Source organism: Stegastes partitus, unplaced genomic scaffold (assembly GCF_000690725.1).
Source record: "Stegastes partitus isolate 25-593 unplaced genomic scaffold, Stegastes_partitus-1.0.2 Scaffold962, whole genome shotgun sequence".
NCBI classification, from domain to species: Eukaryota; Metazoa; Chordata; class Actinopteri; family Pomacentridae; genus Stegastes; species Stegastes partitus.
In genome coordinates, this window is record NW_007578693.1 from 246,676 (window position 1) to 272,238 (window position 25,563).

The 25,563-nt window shown below is 40.8% G+C and overlaps 1 long non-coding RNA gene across 1 annotated transcript in view; it reads left to right on the plus strand.

The window, feature by feature from the left end:
• The first annotated feature begins 770 nt into the window (after positions 1–770).
• Positions 771–25,563, plus strand: part of LOC103366645 (uncharacterized) — a 56,155-nt gene continuing 31,362 nt past the window's right edge. Inside the window, exons 1-2 of the long non-coding RNA XR_520678.1 lie at positions 771–861; positions 1,016–1,174. This is a non-coding gene — a long non-coding RNA (uncharacterized LOC103366645). The remainder of the gene's footprint in view (positions 862–1,015; positions 1,175–25,563) is intronic.

Genomic DNA, 25,563 nt, shown 5'->3' on the forward strand with positions numbered 1-25,563 from the left:
CCCTTCGCCCTAAGTCGGCTGGGATAGACTCCATTTAATATTTCAATATATTAATATTTCACATTTAATATTGTTAATAAATTAAAATTACTTTGTTGAAATTTTTCACTTTGACATGAAAGAGACTTTTTAAAAAATGTAGTTTAAAAAGCTTAAATAAATAGCCCATGATTCAGTGTTAAATAAACAATAAACAGGATCTACTTTTACATTCTGTATTTTTAATTAACTGACATTAATTCGTAGAAATCTTGCTTTGTAGAGTCTACAATGAGTGGATTTTGGGGGTATTTTGTAGTAATGATGAAGAGGTGGGCACACTATTCTCACTGAGAAGCATGGTGGTGGCAGCATCATGATGTGGAGATGCGTTTAGTGTCCACATGTTGATGGCGGTGCACATAACTCACATTTAACATCGTTAATAAATTGATTTGTTGAAATCTGTTCTCAGTTTCAGAAAGACATTTTTTGTTGTTGTATATTCTAGTCAAAAATCCTGATTAAAACCACTAAGACCCAATGTTTAAGGCAATAAAATGAGAATACTTTCAAGGTGGGTGGATGTTTTTTATGGGCATGAGAACTAAACGCTCACGGTGCGCTTCATTGTGAAACGGTGGAACAGGAACGTGTCGCTGTGCGCGGCCTCGGCTTGACAGCGGTGTCCGCCGGGGTCTGCGAGGACCGTCCCTCCCAGGAAGACACCAGCCGACGCCGCCTCCTGCTCCTCCTGCCTCGTCTGTGAGGGCCGTCCTGGGCAGCAGATCCTCGGTCTCCTGCTCGCCGCGGACGTCGCCTCATCAGCGCTCGTTTGTGAGTGAGCGAGCGGGTTAGCAGCAGCAGCCTCCTCGGCATCTGGTACCTTCTTTTTTTTTTGTCTTTTTTTTGTGCAGAGCTAGGCTCAAACCGCTAACGCAATTTTTTTTTGTTTATTTTTTTTATTTGCTATTTTTGTCGCCCCAGAGCTGAGATCTAATTGCACATTCCTTTGCTTGTTTGGCTTTGTATCCAGAGTGTGAGGGGGGAGAAACACACATTTAGATTCAGACAACGTGACTGCATGCTACGAGAGCTGCTACACGCCTGAAAGCAGCAGCAGCAGCAGCAGCAGCAGTGAGCCTGGAGAGGACCGGCTGGCTGCTGGAGCTGATCCGGGCTTTCACAAAGCAAGGTGAGCATTTGAAAGCACCATTTCCATGCACCCAAACAGTCTGCACCGAGTACACAAACACAGCTCTTTTGCGGTGGTAGTGATGATGAGGAGGCGGCAGCAGCATCCTCCTCCTCCTCCTCCTCCTCCTCCAGTGTCGGAGGCCATCGGCTCTTTGCATCTCCCCGTGTCCATCCACACATCCGTTGTAGTCCTTGACCTGCCTGACTGTCGCTTTTCCTCTCATGTGCATCACCTAGACAGCACAGATTTCATGCACTTTGCTTCATTTACTTTCATCTTGCAGGTTTTTCTCACACTTTAAAAAAATCACAGTATGAGGAGTGAAGTTGCATTGCTTTGGAGTTCTTCACTGCTACTTCTTGCAGCTTTTTTTAATGTTTCTAACTTGTAGAAATGTAGCCAGGCTGCAGACAACACGCGCCTCTATCACTCAAAATGAAGTCTGCTTTATCGTTCTGACATTTTTATCCCAAATGACATTAAATGCACTGAGCTTGACATTTACGCATGCTCTCCCTACTTTCTGTGCTCCATCCTCCTTCCCCACTATCTTCCTCCCCCTGTGGGCCTATTTTCTTGTTTTATTTCATTTCCTCTCCTCCGTCCCTACATCTCCCCACATCTCCACCTTCTTCCTCCTCCTCCTCCTCCTCTTCTCCCGTCTCCTTTTCTTTTATACACTTGACACCCATCTGCCCTCCTCGGACACTTCTCTCCACTTCTTCCTCCCCTTTTGTCCTCTCAACTCCCTCATTTATCTCCCTGCCTCTCTCCTTTCCCCTCCATTGATTTGCCTGCCGGCGTTGCTAAGAGACAACAGCGGTTGGAGTGCTGTGAAGGATGGAGTAGATGGAGGGCAGTTTTTTTTTCTTTACCTGCTTGGAAAAAAGAAAAAAAAAAAGAGGTGAAGATTGTGCGGGGAGATTGTGTCTCGGATCACATGTTGTGGCTACATGTAGAGCGATGCTGGCTGGTTGTGGAAGGAAAGTGTACTGATGTCCAGCAGGGAAGAGCAGATTTACAGTGTGTATTGGATTTTATTTTTAAATATGGCTGCAACAACTGATTATTGATGCATCTGTTGATTGTTTCTGGGATTTGCTTATTAACTGTTCACTGATAAAAATGTGGAAAATGTGCAAGAAACCCTCATATGTTCAGTTTACAATGATATAAAACAAAGAGATGCAAAAAAAAAAGCAAATGTTTAGCTAATTGTTCTTAAAAAAAAGGGCTTTAAAATGTAAATCTAAGATCTGAACTGTAGTTGATTTGTTTTTCTGTCTACATTGCCTTATTGTTAATGTATTTGTGGACTGATTAATGCAAAATGAGGGAAAGAAAAGTCAAAAAACCTATTATTATACTTCTAGATTGTCCAACCATGGTATTTGAGCGGACACATTGTGTTCAGGTTGTTGCGCAATTAGTAAATGATGGTTCCTGTCGCTGAAATGTAATTATATGCATGTCTTTACTACTCTTTAAAGTGCAATTAAATTAATATTTACTTAATATTCTTCATCTACATCCAATTTTAAGCTAATTACAAGTCAGGTTTGGAACTTCTAATGATTTTTCTTTGTACCTTTTGAGCCTGACTTATTAATCATGGTTACTTCACTCAGAGGATCCACCCGTTAGGATCAGCCAACTAGATGAGTTGTACTTTGAAACAGGTTAAAATATACCAAAAACTAGTTTATAATCAAGTTATAGTGACTTGTTTATGGTGAGTTTCTTTGTACCAGGAATGAAATTACCGATTATTTTCATTGTTAATTAATATACTTATATTTTCTTGATTAATCAATTAGTTGTTGGGGCTGTAGAATTGTTCAACGTGACATCCTTAAATGTCTTGATTTGTTCACACCCCCAAAAATATTCCGTTTGTGTCATTGAGGAGCAAAGACAGCAGAAAATATTCACTTTTTAAAATTTTTTTTTTTTTTTTACACATTTCCCATTGACAAAATTTGGACATTTATACATAATACAGTGAGAAAACAATAAAAGAGTACAGTCAAGTCAGTCCCTGAAAACTCAGCGTCAAGTCTTTAGTATTTATTTACAATGTTAAATATTAATGACTTAATCAAATTAAAACAATTTAAAAAACCTCTGCTAATTACATTAGATTTAACTGACTTAACAAAACCTCCAGCTGGAATCAGATTATGAGTCAAGTTTTGTTAAAATCAAATTCCTGCATGAACGAATACGTCACCGCACGCATGTTTTTAAATTCAATCGTGTCCGGTTTCAACCATCAAGCATCTCGTGCAAAATATCCAAAGCTGTTCTAACTTTAGCCCAAACTCTGTCCGTAAGACCACAACAACACGGCATCTTCTAAGAAAGCCCGAGGGCTTAAGTGTAAGCAGGAGTATTCTCACTCCAGCTTAGCAATCTGCGCTGAGAGGTAGACTATCAAAACCTTCCACCTGGCCTCTTGCTTTAATCATCTAGCTGTTAAACAGAAACGCCTGCAGGCTGTCACCCGGGGAATTAAAATCACAGCAACAACAGCCCTCAGTGTGTGAACACTGCAGTTTGTTATTGTGCTACAGAGAAGCTCCTGAAGGACCCTCCTCGCCGCCTCCCCCCGCGCTGTAAACCCCCACAGGCGATACAGAAAACTGCTTGCACTCTGGATGTCACTGTACATAATTTTACTTTTAGAACACAGTTTTTTTTTTGTTTTTTCCACGAGGCCCTGTGCTAATGAATGCGTGAGTCGCCACACACCATGGGGACTCAATGCACTGAGAACAATAGTCAGATTCCCACTCTGGATTTTTCCTGGTTTTGAAAGAGGCTCAGATGCTGCCTCAACAAAGCAGGCCTGTGTTTGTAATCGGGGCCAATATGACACCTAAACCCTCGTCTATTCTAATTTTATGCTTGTATAGACACTGTATTTTGGCGAACATAACGCTGTCCTAGTTGAGGCAGGTTTCACCAGTTTATTTCTCATTTTTATGACTAACAGAGATAGTAGGAGAGGTTTGTTAGACTCCATCATTGTAGATATAAGCTCTATAAATTCTAATTTACGGGTTAAACAGCCCAAAATCCGCCTGCGGTCAGACTTTCTCAATCTTTAACATCTTTTCCCTCATTTTAAAATTCCTATCTGTACCACTGGTTTGCCTCGCCGTGCTCGTTCGGTTACACACTGTTCACAGCTATTTATTTGCACTCGCAGCTAAGTGACCGCAGCTTTTACAGCGGGTTAAAACGTGAGTGCATGTGTATCGGCTGGCATCAGCAAATCATTAATTGCCTATTACATTATGAATTTCTACAATTAATAAAAGATGAGATGTTTGTAATGCTTACATCATCCGTCCATTAGCTGCAGCACCGCAGACGTGAGCGCCGCCTCGTGTGGTTTCATTTAATGTCAAACGACTCACACATTCACTGTTATCGTAAGGTGACACAAAAATCGTATCACAGCGATTGCATTACTTCTACACACACTGAACAGTAGGGTACCTGCTTTTATGTAAAGTTAAAAACCCACAGTCTATATTTGCTATACTAAAAAAGCAGGCCTCGCAGCAGGAACTCAGTGCAGCAAAGGTCAGTTCACCTCTCATTAGTGAGATTCTAGTCTTTTATTTTTCTTAGTGCCTCATGTGTCCACCTTTATTTTTGGTGACAGACTCATTACCTCTCAGCATGGAGGATACTAACTTTTCGTAGGGATGTTTTTCCATTCTTCAGAGACTGTTTTTTCAGCTGCTCTTTGCCTTAGAGGTTGTGTTGCTCAACTTAAAGGTGTTCGACTGGATTTAAATCAGGCTACATATTTATCCAGGTCTAAGTTTTCACTTTTTTCTTCTGTAGAAACTCATGGGTTGCTATCATGCTGGAATGTTCCTCTTCTACCAAGCGTCTGCAGACTGGTAGTCATCTTGTCAGCCAGTATTTTGGTATATCCACAAAGATTCACTGCTGCTATCCATAAATGTTGTGTAGTTTTGCTCTCACACAGCCCCGAATCATCACACTGTCAGGACTATGCATTCACTGTGGTAGTACTGGTTGGGCGAGACTCCATCTAAGCCAAATGAATGTATCTTGAACTCAGTGGCTCCTTTTCATGTTCTTTATGACGGTTTCATGTTGCGGTTTTGTGGTAAAGAACAAGCATTGACTTCATGTATTGTCCTTCAGCACTGTCTGAGCTGCTATAGAGACTTTGATTTCCTCTGATAACTGCTGGAGCAGTTCTGAAGCTGCTGCCGTCTGTTTTTTAGAGGTAGATTGTGCAACTGGCACTCTTTCCATTGGGTCATTTTAGTTTGAAAGGAAAACCACTGCAGCTCTGATTAGTGGTACTATGGCTTGTTCTGTGTTTTAGCAAATTTTTACAATTACTATTTACAATTTCACTTAGCAGACGCTTTTATCCAAAGCGATGTCCATTTTTTGAGAGTAGATCACATTCATCCACCAATGGCGACAGAGCTGCCAAGGACACTTCGACTGTGGAGGGTCGGGGATGGAGCCGGCAACCTTGTGATTGGTGGACAACCCACTCTACCACCTGAGGCACAGCCACCACAGCTGGTCACCAATCTTCCTTTTTCCATCTTTATGAAGTTTCACAATTAGGTTTTTTTTTCATGCGCTGGCAATTCTTTGCAAGGTGAAGCCATGATGTGGACATGCAGATAGATAGACATACCAAGAATGTATATAAAGTGTAGAAAATAATACAACACTGACTGGTCCAAGACTTGTCCAGTCTTCACAATACCATACAAGAGTTTTAAGTAAACCTTGTGAGACTGGACGGGCCCCTGTGTGCCTTGCGTACTGAGCTGCCCAGCTCTGCTAGTGAAATCCCTGGATACTTTCTCTTCGTGTTACTTAGACTAACTGCTGTCAGAGAGAAGCAAGCAGACAAGAACAGGAACACAGCGTCATGTAGTGCCTCCTGGGTAATGCAGTTTATTTTGGGCCATTATGAATCGCCCAGTGAACCTGATATGAAGAGGGCAGAGGAGAGTACCGGCAGCTGGTGAGAAGTCCCACAATGCAAGAAAAAGTCACGGTATGCCAAAGAATAAAATATAGCCTCACTTTAAGCACTGAGTGACCAGTGAAAACAAACCAAAGAGAAGGTTTTACTTTCTTTCTCAACTCTTTTAAAGCTTACAGTCATTCCTGGTGCTGTTGTGGACTCTGCCTTTGAAGTACTTACAGAACAGCAAAATAACTACACGTCCCATTTAGAAAAAACAAGATGTAAACAACTGATATGCCAAGCAGACTTATAAATAATTTGTTATGTTTAATATTTAACACTTTAAGATGTTTCATATACACATAGGCAAACACTGTAAGCAGTACGAATTTCTGTTTGGGAAAACAGACCCAAAAAAATGCAGTGCATAATTACATTTTTGCATTTGAGACACATTTGTTATATGCTGCTCCGTGCTGTCCATTTTAAATTAAACCAGATATAATATTGAGGAGAAAACAAAGAATTGTTTTAAGGAAGTTGCTCCTCTCGTGTTTATGAAATAAAATGCGCCGTATACTCTCTGACACCATACATTCAGATTGCATTTGGTGCAGGTGGAACAATCTGGTACAGGGATGCAGAGCGGCCACTTTACAAGACAACACGGCTTTTAATGTATTAACGGCAATAAAATGTAAAAGGCTCTGCACACACCATAAAGCGCAAAAAAGCAGCAGTGACCTTGGAGATCTGATGGAAAAATGTACAAATCAAAACCCACTCCATCTGTTTTAGATATGTTACTTTAGCTCTTATTTCTGACTGAGCCTGAATATTCCTGTAGAAAATATAGTGTCACAAATGTATGAATCAGAGCAAACTCATGCACAGAGTATGTCTTTATCTACTGTTTATTAAATAAACTAAGGAAATGAACTGAAAGAAGCAGTGGGCAGCTTATTTTTGAGTTATGTAGATATCCAACAACTGTATGAAAACTACATCACTGTGTACGTTTTTACAGTTTACAGATTGAATCGAGGCTGCAGGGCTGTGCGTCTACCGGGAGGAACATGGGACATCAGCTGACAAACAAAGCACAGAGCCAAGAGGTGGCTAATAGGATTCTTACCTTTAAACCCTGCGCACACGCACACACTCATTGTACTCCTGCAGCATTCTGAGAACACTGAGGACAGATTTGAAAATCCCTTCCGCCAAATGCCACGAGTTGTCTCGGTGTCTTGCAGCCGGTCAGCCACATCAGTGCCCGCAGTGTCGGTGCACAGCCAACAAACCAACGGGTGTAATGCGTTTCACCTCTAAAGAAAGATTTACACCTTTACAAGCAGGGCGGCCACTGACGATTAACCTATCAGACATTTTACAGATTAGTCAATCCAAATAATTAATTTTTCTGCTTGAAAGCGAAATGACCATTTCATTTAAGTTCATTTTATTTAGACAAACTGCATGTGATTGTATAATGCAGTGCAGTGTGAAATGCAAACAAACATTTGCAAAACTGTCGACGTAAACCAGCAGCTCCAACATGATAAAAAATAAATAATACAGCTCCAAAAGAAATCCAAGTTTCCATCAAACCCCTTGACAAAGTGAAAAAGTTTGATCTGCATGTTAAAGTGCAACATGGACGTGGTGGATATTTTATAGCACGGAGCAGCTAAAGCAACTTCTTTTCTCCTTATGGTGTAGTTTTTCTCTGATTTTAAGTCGTAGCTTTGGTTCTTTGCAAATACAACACGATTTACAGAGCAGTTTTTTTTTAGACGACATCGCCGTGATAAAATCAGGATTTTCATGGTGCAAAGCAGCAGCTTGGGAGTGACTGCTAGTTAACATGTAGTGTTAATGGGCTGCATTTCAGTTACTATTTATACTCGTTGCATTGCCTGGCAACAGAAACAGTAAAATATATTAAAGAGAACAGCTTTATTGGGTATCCGGCTGTATTAAAATACATATTCTATATGAGCACAGGAAGCGGGAGGGTCGCTAACACATTTGAAGATCCTTCTTGTTCTTGCACAGCGAACAAACCACCTTTTGTTCTCTTCTCATTTAAAAGTCTCACACTTTCAAAGCTTGCAGTACATGCTCTGTACTGTAAGTTATATTGAAGTGAAGTTTTAAAAAGTCAGTTAAAAATATTGGACAGTTTCAGCGTCAAGATCATGTAGATTTATCACAACGACTTTAATTAACTGTATTGTAATTTTTGGACTATTGAGTGCAATTGAATATAAGCAGCACCCAGTGATTTTTACAAACAAAAAAATATGTGTACATATATAGGCTGCACTAAACCGCAGGTATCCACATTGTAACATGAGATATTTACACAGAAAGATTTTTTTAACTTCTAATTAAAAACATACCGGTAACATACACAAATATCTACCGTAAATGCTTTTTTTCCGAACACTGCCTGTAACACGGCTTGTTAAAAAAATAAAAAATGCAGCAGCCTACCAGGAAAAGTCATTGATCGCTATCTTCATCTTCCTCCTGCTCACTAAAACCACTAAAGTCGTCTTCTTCAGTGTCGGAATTGAACAGCCTCAGAATTACTTCGTCACACACTTCCTCAGTCTCTCTTTCGTTGTCGCTCTCAACGTCACTTTCATCTTGAGGCAAATTCGTAAAAATCCATAAATTAGCCGCATCATTGTTTAAGCCGCAGTGTTCAAAGGGTGTGAAAAAAGTAGTGGCTTTTAGTCCGGAAGTGACGCTACTTATTTTTTCCAAATTGGAGTCAGTTTGAAGTAGCCTCTGCTTTGGTTTCATCACACTCCTGTGATGTTGTTTAGTCTGCCATTTGTGAAATATTATTTGCTTTTTCTTTATTCTGGTAACTTTAATGTAATGGCCTACTATTGCTGGTTCAATATTGGCTATATACTGTATAATAAGGCTGCAAACTAACCACCTGTGACCAGAAAATGTACCAGCGTTCAGCAGGTGGCTGCTGTTGGGTCGATGCTGGGTTGTACTAACTGGAGAGACACAGTAGGAGGGAAGCTCAGCTGTGATTGGTAATTACGGTTAGTTGATTGGAGGATTTGCTAAGGTTGGATCAGGAAGCAGAGCCGATCCAATCTTGCACCACCCCTTAAATTCTGTGGGTGTTCGTGCTACATAACGGAGCAAAGTTTAAGCAAGACGCAACCATCCTACAATCAAGGTTATTTCCAAACTCGGTCATGAAGGCTTCCTCAAGGCGCCGCGTGCATTTAAATCCGGCTGCGACAGCAAATTTGGCACTTAATGAGCCGAAGAAATTGTGTGATGTGCATTTAGCTTAAACACCACCTTGAGGTAAAAGGCCTCCAGTGCAGTTAAGTCCAGGGCCCTTCATGAAAGCCTCCCCATACGGCACCAGGCTAATTTCATGTTGTGGTGGGTTTAAAGTGAAACCCCTCCAGCCTGCGAGACCACATCGAAGACGTGATGCTGGAGACATGCTGGGAGAAAAAAAAAAAACAGTCTTTTATTTATTTTTTCTTCCTACACAGACACACATGTATATGCATGAGGAGAGACACACAGACACACACAGTAATCCTATCATTTTAAACTACTTACAGTGGCTGTATTTTATTCTCTCTCACACACACACATACGAAAACACACTCTATCCAATCACTGTAAGCGACTTACCTTTCTCAGACTCCATTACTTACACAGGTATTTGAATCTACTCAAACACAAAAAGCTCAGTATACAACCAAAGAAGCCCTTGTACTTTGCAGTGTGCTGTTGTCTTATTTATATACATTTCTAGGAATCAATGGAGCCTGACTTTTGTTTGGGTTATTCTTCATTTATTTACCACTTCATTGGGGGTTATCTGGTGTTGTGGGTTAATCTTGAATTATTTCTCCATTACACATCACACGGCTACTAAGACCACCTCATGAGATAGCACAGAGAACAGGAGTCCATTTATTTCCACTCTGTGTGTGTGGTTACTAATCAATTACTTGTGTTACTGCTGATAAAAGCGCACACTATCATCAATATGCGAATGGGAAATCTTGTACCACTTTGTCCTCACAAAGGAGAAAGAGCACCATTTAATCACCGTTTAAATCAAATGAGTGTCAGATTTGAATTGAATGAACAAACCCATCCTGTCACACAAACACTGTTATGGGTGTAATTCTCAGCAGCCCTCTCAAACTGGATTATCTACCAAATAAATCTCATGTACATATCTTTTCAGATGACAGTATCTACATTTGCATGTGACCTTGTGGTAAAGGATTATGTTGACATTTCTTTGAAAAATATAAGCGAGTTAGATGAGTTAAGATTTATTGCCATTGCACATGTTTGTCCAAGAAATAAGCTGCGCAGTGTCTAAAAATGAAGGATTAAAGTTTCACACATGCATCTGTCCACATGAATAATAAAGACAATAAGAAATAACATCAAAAGCCGGTGGCATCACGGTAATAGGGGACATTTTAAATATGAATATTGCACGTAATGGCCCAGTTACTGCACACTGTCAGGTGTTTGCTCCTAATAAAAACAGTTAGTTCAGTGATGTGAATTATCATGATGATGCTGAGGTGGTGACAGTAGTGTGGCAGCGTTTGTTCGAGTTTATTTCAGTGATGGCAGTAATACCACTCTCATCTGTTCAGTAAGGAGCTAGAGCCAGGACACAATTAGCTCTAAAGCTTAATAATTGACGTTTGTAAACCAAAATCAGCCATAACATTAAAACCACCTTTATAGTATTGCATTGATCCCTCTTGTGCCGACTAAAACAGCTCTGAGACGTCGAGGTCTGGACTCTACAGAACTCTAAAGGTGTCCTGTGGTGTCACACGCCAGCATGTTAGAAGCAGATTTGTGAAGGTTGTAGAAGTTGCGAGGTGGGCCGTCCATAGATTGGACTTGTTTTTCCAGAATATGCTCGACTTGATTGAGATCTGGGAAACTTGGAGGCGAAGACAACACCTTGAACTCTTTGTCACTGAGCATTATCCTGCTGAAATAAGGAGCATATGTGGTCTGTAAGAATGTTTAGGCAGGCGGTAGGTGTCATAGTAGCATCCACATGAATGCCAGGACCCAAGGTTTCCCGGCAGAACATTGCCCAGAACATCACACTGCCTCCGCTGGCTTGTTATCTGGCTTTTGCAGGCTTTACCCAGTTAAACGATGCCCACCTACCTGACTGTCCACATGATTCTTTTGCTCCATGGTCCAGTTCTGATACTCGCTTTGTAGGTGCCTTTTAGTGGTAGGCAAGAGCAGCTACGCACCCCCACTTTGTGTTCTTACAACTTTCTATCATTGCCAGTATTAAAGTTTCCAGCAGTTTCTGTCGCGGTAGCTTTTCCGTTTGATTGGACCGCACTGGCTAACCTTCACTCCTCACATGCATCAGTGCCGGTTGTCCTTCCTTTGACCGCTTTTGGTCGCTACTAACCACTTCACACTGGGAACACCACACAGAACCTGCTGTTTTGGAGAAGCTCTGACTCAGTCTTCTAACCATCACAATCTGGTCCTTGTGAAAGTCACTCAGATGCTCACACTGGCCATTTTTCTATGCTTCCAACACATAAACTTCAAGAAGTGACTGTTCATTTGCTCTATGATGTATTCCAAACCTTGACAAGTGCCAATGTAAGAAGATTTAGGTCGCCTGTCAGTTGTTTTAATGTCCAGGCTGATCCATGTCTATCATCTAGACTGTGATGTCTTTGGGGCACCTTGTTTATCTTGTTTTCAGTCTTTACGTGAAGCTAAAGTCTGAAAGTCTTTCTTAAAGACCATTAAGACCACGTCCATTAAACATATAGCTACCTATGGCCTTATGTTTAATGGTCTTGAGAGTAGTATTGATCTTCTCATGTTGCTCTGGACCAGAAAGCAGAAGCATGTTTCCTTGAATGTCAAATTATTCCTTTAATTCATCACCACACCCTCTTTAAGCTGCATGACGCTACACGTTGGTACAGTGCATGAAACCACAAAGACTGAGTCAAAAGTAAGAAAAGCATCATACCTGCAGATCAGATCGCATGACCTTTACACAAGAGACAAGATTTGGCATCACACTTTGTGCTTCAGGTCAGAGCAGGCTTTTAAAATATTTAAACAAGACTGCACATCAACATCAGCTTAACTTCATGCACGCCACCCTGTGTGAGGAGGGTCACGTTTACGGCATCAAGGCATGTCAGATTGTGCTGAATCACATCTCTTCGGTGTAAAACTTATATAAGAGCAGGGGCACGTCATCGACTTGTGCCGTCCATCTGTGCCACTCTTATGTTTGGAAAATGCAGCTTTTTCTTCTTGGCCAGAGTTACACAAACTCGTGACTGTCTGCTCTCGTCCTCTGCCTCCCTCGCCGTGCTCTCTTCAAAGCCGACTGCAGCCAACTGAAGTTCTTACCCTCTGATGTGTTTTATGAAGGTGTCAAGGCAAGCAAGTGGACTAAAAGCACCATTATGCACGATTAAAATTCAGTCCTTTTACAGCTGCCCACCAAGACCAGACAGCACAGGAGCAGGACGACGAAAGAGCATCCTGGCATTTCCTGCTTTATGAACTCGCTGCCCACATACCAGATTAGATTTCCAGGCAGTCACATGCTTTGCTCTGCAGAGGGTACTTTGGAATTCAAACCCAGCCAAATAATATAATTATAGATCCTCTTTCTGCTCGGGCTGTGGCTGCCGAACTTCGCCGCATCATTAGAAATTTGCAGCGGCGGAACTCACAAGTCTGTTCCAATCATGTCTAATCAACTCATCAGGAAAAGCTTCAAATAGGTTAATCTGATACCGAGGGAGCAGACGGAGCTTTAATAGAGCCACACAAACCTAACTGGGTTATTGTTTTTCCCTCCTCTCTTCTTCTTCTCTTCTCTTCTTCTTCTTCTGTGGTTCATAATGACACAGTCCCCGTCACTTTCGCTCCACTGGGGCTTCAAACTGGGTTAACACGCAGGTCATGCTGTTGATATGCCTTAAAAAAAAAAAAAAAAAGGTTACTTCTGTCTCTCGGTTTGCCTCTCTCCACATGCATTACTCACAAAGGGTGATTTCTCAATTGCGCAGGACACCCACGAGCAGTGTTCGCAGAATAAATAAGTAAACACACAGCATTGAGGTGTCAAACTGCTGTTCCCTCGACTGAAGGGAGAGCTTTGGTGACAGACTCGCCGGCTATAAAACAGATGGGCTCGGTAGCACATGCGCTCGCCTTCAATCAAGGACGGCGTGTTCATGGATGGGAATAGACATCCGAAATGTTGGCTTTGTTCATGAATAGTAAACCGGTTGTGTGTTGGCCGCCGTGAGTAGAAACATCTGGACGGATGAATTTAGAAAGTGCACACTGCAGTAATGCCTCCGAATCTGCTTCATTCCCTGCTGCATTTTTGGTGTTTTACTCTTGATCTAGCAAAAAAAAAAAAAAAAGCATATGCACGCTGCTCCGTCTAAACGTGGCGTGAATGTAAATGTTGTGTGAAGTTGGTGCTCTGTGCTGTGCTGTAATATAATAATGATCCTCAAGTTACAATCCATCCATCAATCCATTTTCTTCCACTTATCTGGGGTTGGGTTGCAGTGGCAGCAGGCTAAGCAGGTCATTATAGACGTCCATCTCCCCAACAACAAAGCTTTCCAGCTCCTGTTGGGCGATCTCAAGGTGTTCCCAGGCCAGATGAGATGTGTAATCCCTCCAAAGAGTTCTTGGGTTACTCCCAATTCTAGCCCTAGTTGGAAGAAGTGCCTCCAAGTGAAAGCACCCATGAGGCAACCCGATCAGATGTCCGAACCATCTCAGTTGGTTTGTTTTGACGTGAAGGAGCAGAAACGTTACTCCGAGCTGCCTCCAAACAATCCTCACACTCTCTGTAAGGCTGAATCTCTAAGGCTGAAGCCAGCGATCCTATGGAGGAAGCTCATTTTGGCTGCTTAGGTATGCAATCTTTCATTCATGACCTCGCTCTCTTGACCACAAGTGATAGTTGGAACGTTGATCGACTGGTAAATTGGGAGCTTTGCCTTCCACTCAGCTCCCTCTTCACCACGACGGTACAATACCTGAATTTCTTTTTTTTTTTTTTTTTCAAATAATTGAATTTCCCTTCTGGGATAAATAAAGTATTTTTCATTTCATTTCATTTCATTCATTTCCGCACCAATCAGAGAGTCCTTGTTGTCTTATAAGCATACTTTTAATAATCAGTAGTATTAGTTAAACCTAATTAAAGCATCATATTTTTAATCACTGTGGGCTAATTTTTCACTGCAATAAAGTCCTGCACCTCCATGGAAACAGCACAACCTTTGCTGGAAGTAGAGAGAACTTAAATATGTCTTTTGTGCAGCATCATACAGTTAAAAATCATAAAAATGCAAAAACAAAAGTTCAGTTTCTTTGATTGTACATTTTACAAAAATGGGGGAAAAAACTAGAATCATCATGTGCAACATTTTTTTCAAGTGCCCACAAGCGTTATCAATACCTGACAAAAATGATGGGTGTACATCTTCACAATCCTCTCATAAAAACTATATATTTCACACTACCATGCACATCAGCTCTAGACAGATATTTCACCATGCTGAATGTATCTTCCAACAACTTGCTGACAACTTGTTCATCTGTATACTATTCCTGAGCCATGCTGCATTTAATCTTAAATCATGTATGTTTTCTTTTACTCTCAATCGCTGTCATTTTTCACATACTGGTGTCTGATCTATCTGCTATAAACACAACCTGCAGTTCAACTGAATACTCCTTGAAGTTTTGACTCTCAGTGTCACTTGGAAAATCCGGTGCAAACGGCATTTAAAAAAAATAAAAAAAAATAAAAAAAGGGCTATTAGAATAAAGTGATCTTGATGAAATATTATAATTTTAAGCTTAGATTTGGTGAATTTTCCAGATGTGACCACATGTCATGCTTGATTAATCCAAGATTGCTGTAAAGTTGAAAATAGTTGAATTTTTTTTTCTCTTTTTACAGTTTCTGGGTCTTAAAAATGGTGTAACTTTGTAGATTTAAATCAAAAATAACATACCTTTTAAACTCTCTGATAGGGTTGTGGGGTTCAGAGAGTTAAATGCTTTTAATGAAAAGCAGCAGCGATAGGAAATGTCGAAAAATGTCACATATACTCGCCCCGATGTGGTTGTAGAAGAGCTGTGAGCACATCGGGCATCTATACATTAAATAAAATGAAAGCAGTAAGTAGCAAAATGGGGTTAAAAGAAATGCAAATCTAAAAGATTTACCGTTAATGCATTTATGACAGTCAAAAGGACTTAAATTCATCTTGTTATACTGACACACAGCCGGTGTTTTTCCTCAGGGATATCTTGGGCTTTAGTTGATAAAGAACTTGTTTGGCTTTTTCAGTGCCGCCACAAATCCATATTGGATTCTGCTCACTAATGTGTCAAGCATTTTCTCCCCCCTCTCTCTCTGATCATATTTGTGTGGAGTCATATCTGCTGGTGTGGCCCGATAGAAAAATAGAAAATTCCACTTGTCAGCATGATTAGGACTGTCTGCAGCTTGCGGTGTAAATCACTTGTGTTGACAGTCCCAGATTCCCCCAAGTAGCCCCTGAGCAAGAGAAACTACCGATTGTGTAGTAACAACTCTGGCTTTTTTAAAAAAATGTAATATAGTGCAACATCAGACAGGTGCTTGCAGTGTGTCTCTGCGATTGTGGAAGAAAGCAATTCTAGTGTTGGTTTGGGAGATGAACTATGACAGGCAGCACTCTGTCTGTCCAATATGACAGGATGTTCCTGAAAAATACGACTTTCCTGGTAATATTACATCTTTGTGGAGTTGTGGCTTAATGGTTTCTGGTGTAGGTGTTTTCCAAGCAGTAGGAACAGACTGATTATCGGCCTGGCTGATTAGCGGTATTTGTCAGTTTTTCAATTATCGGTATCTGTATTTTGAGTGACTGATTACTAATCAATTAAAGCTCTACTTCAGGTCTGATGCAGCCTCCTCTCTCTGTCTGTCAATGTCTCTCAAGCAGCAAAAACTGAACAAGAAACACAAACCAAGAAGCCAGCTCCTCTCACAGTGGCTAAGGCTACACTAACGAGTAGCAGCTAAGTTAGAAGGCAGCTACTGATTAACCTGAGTCTGGAAAACAACAAATAATAATGCTTTAGGACCTGGACATTAGTGGGTAATACAAGTGGTAGAACAGTGAAAGATTAAGAAAATAGAAACGTAACTGCAGGAGACAAATTGATCAATCTCAGTCAAGCATCCTAATTTAATAACTGCTGTTTCTAGTTTACATATTCAGTTCTAGTTACCCGAATTAATAAAGGAGTTATGAATGACAGCTTCTCTGCTAACACATGCTGTTAAAACATGTAATGAACATCGTTTCCACATATTGGTTATTGACCTTTCTTGATCGCCAATAATCGGCGTCAGTACCGGCCAAAAAACCCCATACTGGTCGATCCCTACTAAGCAGTGTGTGTGGGAATAAGTTCATCAAATACTTATTCATTTGTAGTTTTTCTAATGTGTATGCGCCCTGTGATAGACTGGTGACTTGTCCAGGGTGTCCCCTGCCTTCACCCTAAGTCAGCTGGGATAGACTCCAGCCCCCCGCGACCCTCATGAGGATTAAGCAGTGTATAGATAATGGATGGATGGATGATGTGTATGCATGTAACTGCGCAACACCTGTTATATTCTCCATTTGGTTCCAAATAGGAAGGCAGACAGAGCCTCCAATCACATCATCATACTGTCAGTCTGAGGGCCTTGTTCTGTTCGGATTATTCCCTAAATGTCCCATCCTCACCTGAGAGCTTCATAACTCTTCCACCTCACTGATAATCAGATTTAAAGCTTTTAAAACCCCGGATTTCCATTTTGCAAGCACTTGTCATTGTTCAGGTGGCAGCTTGACAGTCCCTATCATTACCGATACCCCGAAACTAACTGATCTGAGTCGCCAAAAAATGCTCCCGTCACCCATTTTTTCCCCCCTCGCCTCCCTCTACAGTATTTTCCAGTTAATGACTCGTAAAGAACAAGCTTCCGGCTCTGTTCCTCAAGTTTAGAAAAAGCGAAGCTCCTTTTCTTCCCGCCTGTCGCTCTGTTGTACGGCGGCGCAGACAGGAGTTCCCAGGGCTGCTGTCTGTCAAGTGTTCGCTTCATCTCATCCGTCTCCCTGAAACCTTCTCATCTCTTCACCTCCTTCTCACCCTCTCATCTCTCTGTGGAGCGTGAAACAGCACCCAAGGGAGCAAGAAAAAGGGATCCCTCCTGCTCTCTTTTTAAGAAATATAGGTCTGAGGCCGCACTTGGTCGACTTCCACCCTTAAAACCACGGAGGCGCCGCTCGCCTCGAACCACCGCCTGACTTGAATCTAAGATTCTCTCAATTATTTTTGCTTTGGCTGAATAGGCTCGACATGAAAGCAGTTGTAATTTCCAGCATGTTTTATGTAAACGGTGACAGGTGAAGCCGGCGTAGCTCATGCAGCTTTTCCGCTTTAGAATTCCTGCATCAGTGCTTCAACCAGGCTGCCTTTTTTTTTCTCTGAAAGACACTGTTTTTTTGCAAATCGAGCATGAGTCGAAACCAAAACTGTGACAGCTGAGTCAGATAACTGATGTGAGGATGATTTATTGTCATGGAAACACTGACAAAATCTCTGACTGTGACGCGTAAATAGATGTGATTATAAAGCCCTTTTCAGTCTTGGGAGACAGAACATTGCTGGATTCATAGATTTGTTAAAGTGACTACATCCTGTCATTTAGACGTTGGCCACTTTTACATTCATGTTTATCACATATACCTTAGAAATTAGACACAAGATACACTGAAGAACAAAAGACTACATCTAAACTAATGGCAGCTCATCAAACTAGATTATTTATGATTTCCTAATTGCTCAAAATTCTGTCCATGTATGATGATAATAAATGATAGGTCAAATATAAATATCCCAACAGCTGTGATGGAACTTTAACCTGAAGTCGGCCGCTATACAACAAATCAGTTAACTGCAGCTTATAAACTGTGACTCTGTGTGACATCTCACCTGTCTAAAGGAAGGGAGAGTCTACAGCAAGGATCTCCAACTCTGGTCCTGGTGAGCTACTGTCCTGCAGGTTTTAGATGTTTCCATACTGCAACAACATGACTCAAATTAATGGATCATTAACAGACTTGTTGTTGGAGTTGGAGATCCCTGGTCTACAGTGTGACCTTGCATTAGATCCTGGTTGATCCTGTCTCCATGTTTGGGGATAATTCAGTTTTAAAGTAATCGATTAGGTACATGCTTAAGCTGCTCACATGAATCCTGTTGCTGCTCAACTGTGTCGCTAGAAAATTACATTCCTATACGACTAAACCGCATTCTCAATTGTGGTTTTAGAGGAACGTAATTTATGTTCTGTGGCAAAGTAGGGAAGGTGATCGATTTGAAAGAGGATGGAGGATGGAGGCATAGACCAGAAGTTGGACCAGGGTTCACATCCATTGATGGACAAGAGACCATCAGACTTAGGTTTCGTTTTCTGTTTACTTTCGGTTTTCACTCGCTTCATGGTTGAGTTTAAGCCACAAAATTATGTGGTTCGGTTTAGGAAAATATCACGCTTTTCTAGACACTTTTACATGTCAGAACCTTGGTTAAAGTACATGAACTTTTGAAGCTTCTCCGCCATTTTTCTGGGTTACCAAGATGACGAGTTCCACCCCCATCGAATGTATGAACAGTGAGATACGTTGAAAACAAACATAACCTGGCAAAAAATATGTTTTCCTCAGAACGTAACTAAGAATGCAGTTTGTTATCTTTTTTTCTGGAGATGGTGTTGTGATGAACTCAGAGGAAAAACTCCTCCAAACAGCTGGAAGCAACAAACAAAGTCTCCTCTCCTGTTGAGATTTTGTCAAAACCTGGATTATATTTATTACTGGTGATTCTCATTAGTCTGACCTTCTATAGTCTTTGTCTTCATTGCAGTTAAGTTACTTTTATACGCACATTTTAGTTTGCCAAGATCGTAGGGCAAAGATGAACAAGACCGGTGTTTTGTGATTTCAGCTCACAAACTGTGTCCTTTGCTTTCTGTATGATGTTTTCCAACCAATGTAAAGTGCTAAAATGCAGAAAAAGGATTTCCTAAATCGCTTTACACAACTCAAAGTGTGTCGCTTGTGCGTGCCTGTGGCTTAATGTGAGTGCATGCAGCGCTGTTTAAACGTGATATGGAAATGCTGCTCGATCTGACAAAGTAAGATTGCTGTTGTGACTTTTGAAAAAAAAGAAAAAAAAAGAAAAAAGCGAGCATGGGGCTCATTCAGACATGAAGCAGACACGCTCAGATGCTGTCAGATTAACCGAAAGGAGTGCATGTCGGAAAGGGGCTTAATGCATACAAATCATTGTAAAGATGTAGTTATATAATAGGACTTAGGGCGCAGAGCTTTCATATATTAAACCCTTATTGTGCACTAAGTGTGAGCTACTTTCTTTGTTCCTAATTGTAAAAACAACTGTTAATAGAAATGTCGCGCCTGTTGGGTTTTTCCCTTTAAGCTATTACGAAATTATGCCAGACATGTCTCTGTGTATATTACTGCACTTTGCTTGTTGTCAGGGCTTAAATTGCTATAAACTCTGTTCCGTAGAGCAGGCAGGCCTTTGAAAACTACCCCATTATTCAGTCTGTGCACCCACACCGCAGATGACTGACTCTGCCCCCCAAATTTATGTTGAAACACCTTCTCTGGCTGGCTGACACTGCTCCTGGCTCACAGAGCTCATTCTTTGTAATTACCACTGTTAATCTAAAGCGTCTTTTCTCCCCTCACATCTGTTTACTTTTGATTGAACTGATGCAGCAGTTTTCTTATCTTGTACGGGCGCAACTTTTACTTTGTGTTTAGCATAAAGCTGATTAATGGCTCATTGAAGCTCATCCATGTCACTTGAATGTAAAATCTGTTTAAAAGACGTCAAATCGAATGCGCACAGTTTCACGGCTGTTTGCGCCGGATTTGCTGCGTTGTCTCCTTAATAGACATGATTATGTGCAGAGTTTTTGGTATGTGGGCGGCGTATGTGCATTGTGATAAATGCGACACAAACAACAGATGTGCTGCTTACTCAAGTTTATCTTGGCTTTATAGCGGAGTGACAAGAATTACTGATGCCCACTTTAGTGCTATAGGAAAACTGTTTTATAGTATACTTATACTACATGGAGGCACAGATGGGTGACAAATTAAAGCGCCTCTCTGGTTCTTGGTTAAACCACTAAAAACTCATCTCTGTGTATTAAAGTTATATATTTAGAAGTTGTTTTTTTGCATTCAAATAATCTCTGTCAGCCTTAAACTGCAGGGAAAAAGAGATTTGTTGAATCAAGCTCCATAAAATGATAACATAGTTGAATTTAGTTTATCCAAATTAAAGTAGCACGTAGTATTATTGTCACGGGTTCAAGTTAGATGTACTTTAATCATTCAATTTCTCTTGCATAGCTGTAACTTACTTTTAAGGAACATCAACAAAAAAAATTTCTAGGTTAAATATTTGCTTTATCCAACTAAAAAGCAGGATTTTGTCTTTGGATTTACAGCTTTTTTCATTTTCTTTACTCTGTAATGCAACTGAAATGACAGTGGCAACTGAAAAATCTGAAGAAAGGTGGACATAACGTCAGATACACAATGCTAAAGGAGCAGTAAACCATTTTTCGTAATTTTGCCAATTTAAAGGGACACACTGGAATTTCAAGTTGATAGAATCTACAAAAATAAATGACCACCACAAGAGCAGAATTTTTCATAGTATCGCTTGGATGTAGCTGTATACCATTGCTTCCTTCCTCCACTTGCTGCAGCTCAAGCACACCAGCTCACCTACAACTCAAACGCTGTAAAACTACTGCACTGTAATACTGGAATAATTCAGCCTGTCATTAGAAATGGAAGAATATGGCAGATGCATAAATCTATGCATCTGCATAAAGGTCATCTTTAAAAACTGAGTGACTGTGCAAGAAAGAGATTATTTAGTTAAGGCCACCAAGACACCTATGACTTCCTCAGAAGAAGTACAAGCAAGTATTCACCATCATGCCAGACATGTTCAGACTAGAAACCAATTTTGAAGAAGAATCCTACAGAAAACCTGCAAGCTGACTGGATTGGTTCTTTAGGTTTGTTACTTATGAAACTCTGAACATCCATGTTTTTGAGAGTTTCAGTGAAGAAGTGCTCATCCATGGCATAGACTGACTATTACACTCACGATATGTCAGCGAGCATATGAAAACACCGTATGCACTGATAAGAACTCTATTTTTGCCAGAGCGGGCCTTTAAAAATGAAAGGATGTCACTATTTCATGGTTGTTTGCCCAGGATTGGCCGTATTGTCTCCTCAACAGACATTACTATGCACACAGCTTTTGGTATGTGGGCGGTGTATGTGCATTGTGATAAATGTGACACAAACAACAGATGTGCCGCTTACTCAAGTTTATCTTGTTGTTGTAGCAGAGTGACAAGAACTGCTGAGGCCTCCCACTTAAGTGCCAGATGAAGCATTTTATATTGTACCTGCACTGCACGGAGGTACGGACGGGTGACAAGTTAAAGGAAAAACCAACAATAAGTGTCTTAGTGAGGTGTTGGGGCCACCATGAGTCACCAGAACAGCTTCGGTGCACCCAGGCATTGATTGTCCAGATCTCTGAACTCGACTGGAGGAATGAAACTCCATTGTTCTTAAAGATATTCCCTCATTGTCGATTATTCATTTACACACATTCAATCCGGTGGTGATAAGCTACGATTGTAGCCACAGCCGCCCCTCCAACCACCACCGCAAACAATCCATTCATACGCATTCACACCATTGACACAACGACCATGGCACAGGTTACAGGGCGGAATCGGACCACCTGATCATTGACCGACTCGCTGTCCCACCTGAGCCACAGCCGTCCAACAAAGAACAGTTTAACATATCAGTCCAAAATCTATAGGTGTCCAGCTTGGGTGGAGTGATTGTGAAGGCCATAGCATCTGATTCACACCAGAGTCCTGTAGATGGGGGCATCCGGAAAGAGACCACTCCCAAAGAAATGTTTCAGTCGTCTAAATAACTTTGTATTGGCTTGGAGTAACCATTCTCTCTTAAGGGACAAGTGGACCCAATAAATGCCAACAAATCCCCCCCATAGCATAACAGAGCCACTAGATCACCTCAATGCAGTGGCCAACGTTCAGGTTTTGTCATCTGCATGTTACACAGAGAACTGAACAATATATGTCCAATCTACTACAGTACCCGTGTATACCAAAAACACACTTTACCTGAACCAAGCTTAGTTTTAAAAAGTTCACTCACTCTGTTTTCTATACGGTATGCACTGCCCACACCTCTACTTCCACTCTGTGCTTTTTTTTTTTTTTGTCTTTTTGCCCTTTTCAGTGCAAATTGCACTGCATAAAATTTGCAAATTAATTGTCACTTTTGTTTCGGTTCAAGAGGAATCGTGACATTTCTAGGTTGTTATGAAGCAGTGTTGCAGATTGACAGACTGATGTAGAGGTGGATATCTCGTGATTTTTCTGGCAGATGTTGCTGCTGCGAACGAATTTTAAATTTTTATTTATTTATTTTTTAAAGAAAATGGTCTAACACATTTGAAGAGCATTTTTATATCATGGCTCCTATTGGTGCCAATTACAGGAAGAAAAAAATCAGCCTCTTAGAATAAAAAATAAAGGTTTTATGGTTGGTGGAATATCGGATTGGACACAAACATTAAAATTTTTTAACCAAATTTGCGCCATCCTTTGTTTGTGTTATTCTATCAAAGCAGGGTTGTACCATTGCAACCCACATGTACATATAAACGAACCTGCAAAATTTCAGGACTTTAGCTATTTTAGCATTATTTGTCAAGTTATGGCACTTTAACCATTGCTCCACAGATTGGCACAAAAATCGACATGACCTCACCTTCTTTAAAGATTTTTAACTCAAAAACTAAAGCTATATATGAGCCCAGATTTTACGTTTTAATGAATACCATTCTTATGCACAGAAAAAAGCATCTGACAAATAAAAAGTAAATATAATTTTTTTTATAAAATTGAGGTGGAATAACCCATATATCCTAAATTGCAGCATTTGCTATCTACATTCTTCCAAATAGCAATTTTGATCTGAAATGACAGACTTGCTGCAGAGTATCTGGGTTTCAAACCGGGGGCATGGAGTTTGAAAGACCTGAGAAGTACACCAGGCAGTAATGTCACAAAAATACGCTGCTGAGTTGCATCGTGGGAATCGCAGCTTGTTTCGGAGCTCGACCCACATACGAGGAATAAAAAATGTGGATATCCTGTGCTCTGCTTCATCAATTCTGGCTATTCCGTTCTTTTAAGTGCAGCATTAAATCAGCAGAATGTCCCCTTTTAAGTGCAATGTATTTACATTGGGAGGGGTGACGCTTTATGGGGTTGGCATAGGTTTTAATCTCCAATCACCACTGGATGAGCTGCTACTTTGCTGGATGGAGCACCAACAGAAGGGTAATGACGCCATTATCAAGTGTGTCGCAGTTATGATGAAATGACAAGTTTACTGCGCTGAAGTTTTGATGAACGCAGCTCCAAAGCATTTGGTTGGAATCTTGTCCTCGGATGTGCGATCTTGCTTTTCCTTTCGTTTCATATCGTAAATATTGTCCGCAATCCAGGCGGTAATGCGTCATTAAACGGAGGACAGATGAGAGGACTTCTTGCCATCTGTGTACACGGCAGATAAGGGACGGGGACGCTTGTAACGCTAACATTGTTTATGGACTTGGGTGACTTATGTTATCAGTTGGAGGGCAGAGCGTCATATAGCACCCAGACGGCCCCGGGGGGTCAACTGGAGGCAGGCTTACCCACCGAGTTTGCATCAAGAGGCTGAATTCCAAAGCAGTGTCATCCCTGCCTGCCTGCCTGCGTTTGGATGGATAGTCTCTGCAGCAGTAGCAGCTGGCGCTGGGCCTCAGGACGGGGGACTATCCTCCTCGTCGTCCCTTTATTATTCCTCTCGCCTCTCTCAGGACTGAAGACTAATGGAAAGAGAAGGATGGGGAGGGGAGTGCATGGAGGAGAAGCCCAGAGACACTAGCAGCGAGACGAGAGGGAGAAGAGACGCATTGTCTTGAAATGTGCTTCTAGTTTCTACCTATTCACACACACGAGGCGGCAGAACATTAGAAACACCTCTGAATTCAAATGATGCAATATCAACACATTCAAAGCTTTAAATTATGAATATTTTTTTGCATTTTAAAAACTCTGTGCAATAGCAGTTTGTCTACATGTACAAGAATCTGTGCAACATTAATACTTTTCATCAGTATTTTAACTTTGAATCTGTGCAGTACCATCGATATGAGCAACATCGGACAATCTGAACTAGTACTCATGTATATTGTTGGTTTATTTTTATTTTTCTACTGATATTTCACAGATATTTGCACTATTTTACTGCTGTGGGATTAAAAAAGGATTATTATATCTTATCAAACGTGAGGCAGTTAACAAAACAGTAATAAGAACCTCCAGAACTAAATTAACAACATAAAAACCCTGAACAAACAAATAAACGTATTAATTGCATTAGATCATACAGGTGTACCTAATAAATAGGCCGCTGCATGTATTTTCAAAGAGCATGCCTCTTAATACTACAAGAGAAATGGCTTTCAGGAAGAGCACCAGCAAAAGAAACCTTTCCACCTGAGTTAAAAAAGCTTCCACATTAGCCAGTTCAGGAGAATTTGCACTAAACAAATCGATTCTGAAAAACAAGCAGACGAACTAGAATATAGATCCAAGGAAAGAGGCTACAAAGAAAATTGGATAAAAGCTGCCCGAGACAGGTTCAGTGCTGTAATACAGGAAGAGTGCCGTCTTAAAAAAACAAGAAAAAACCCACCAAGTAATGGCCCCACGTGCTGTTTAAAATATGCAGCTCTCGGGAAAGATTTCAAAGAAATTATACAGAAATACTGGAGTGTTTTTAGCTTCCATCCACTTCATAAGACAAAGATTTACCTAAACTTATGTGTTTTAATGGCAGTTTGCATCTAATGCCTTTTGTAGTGAAGCTATCGAACGTTCTATCAGTTTTCTTGTTGCTGCTGATTTATTGCTCGGCTCTAACGTCTGCTGACGTTCACATCATGGGTTCAGTCGCAAAAACAAACACATTTTTGGTTTTAAAACTCAATGAAAGTTTAGGTAGCTTAATGAAACTTGCCTGACGTGATCATTTCCTACAGTTAGGACTGGTAA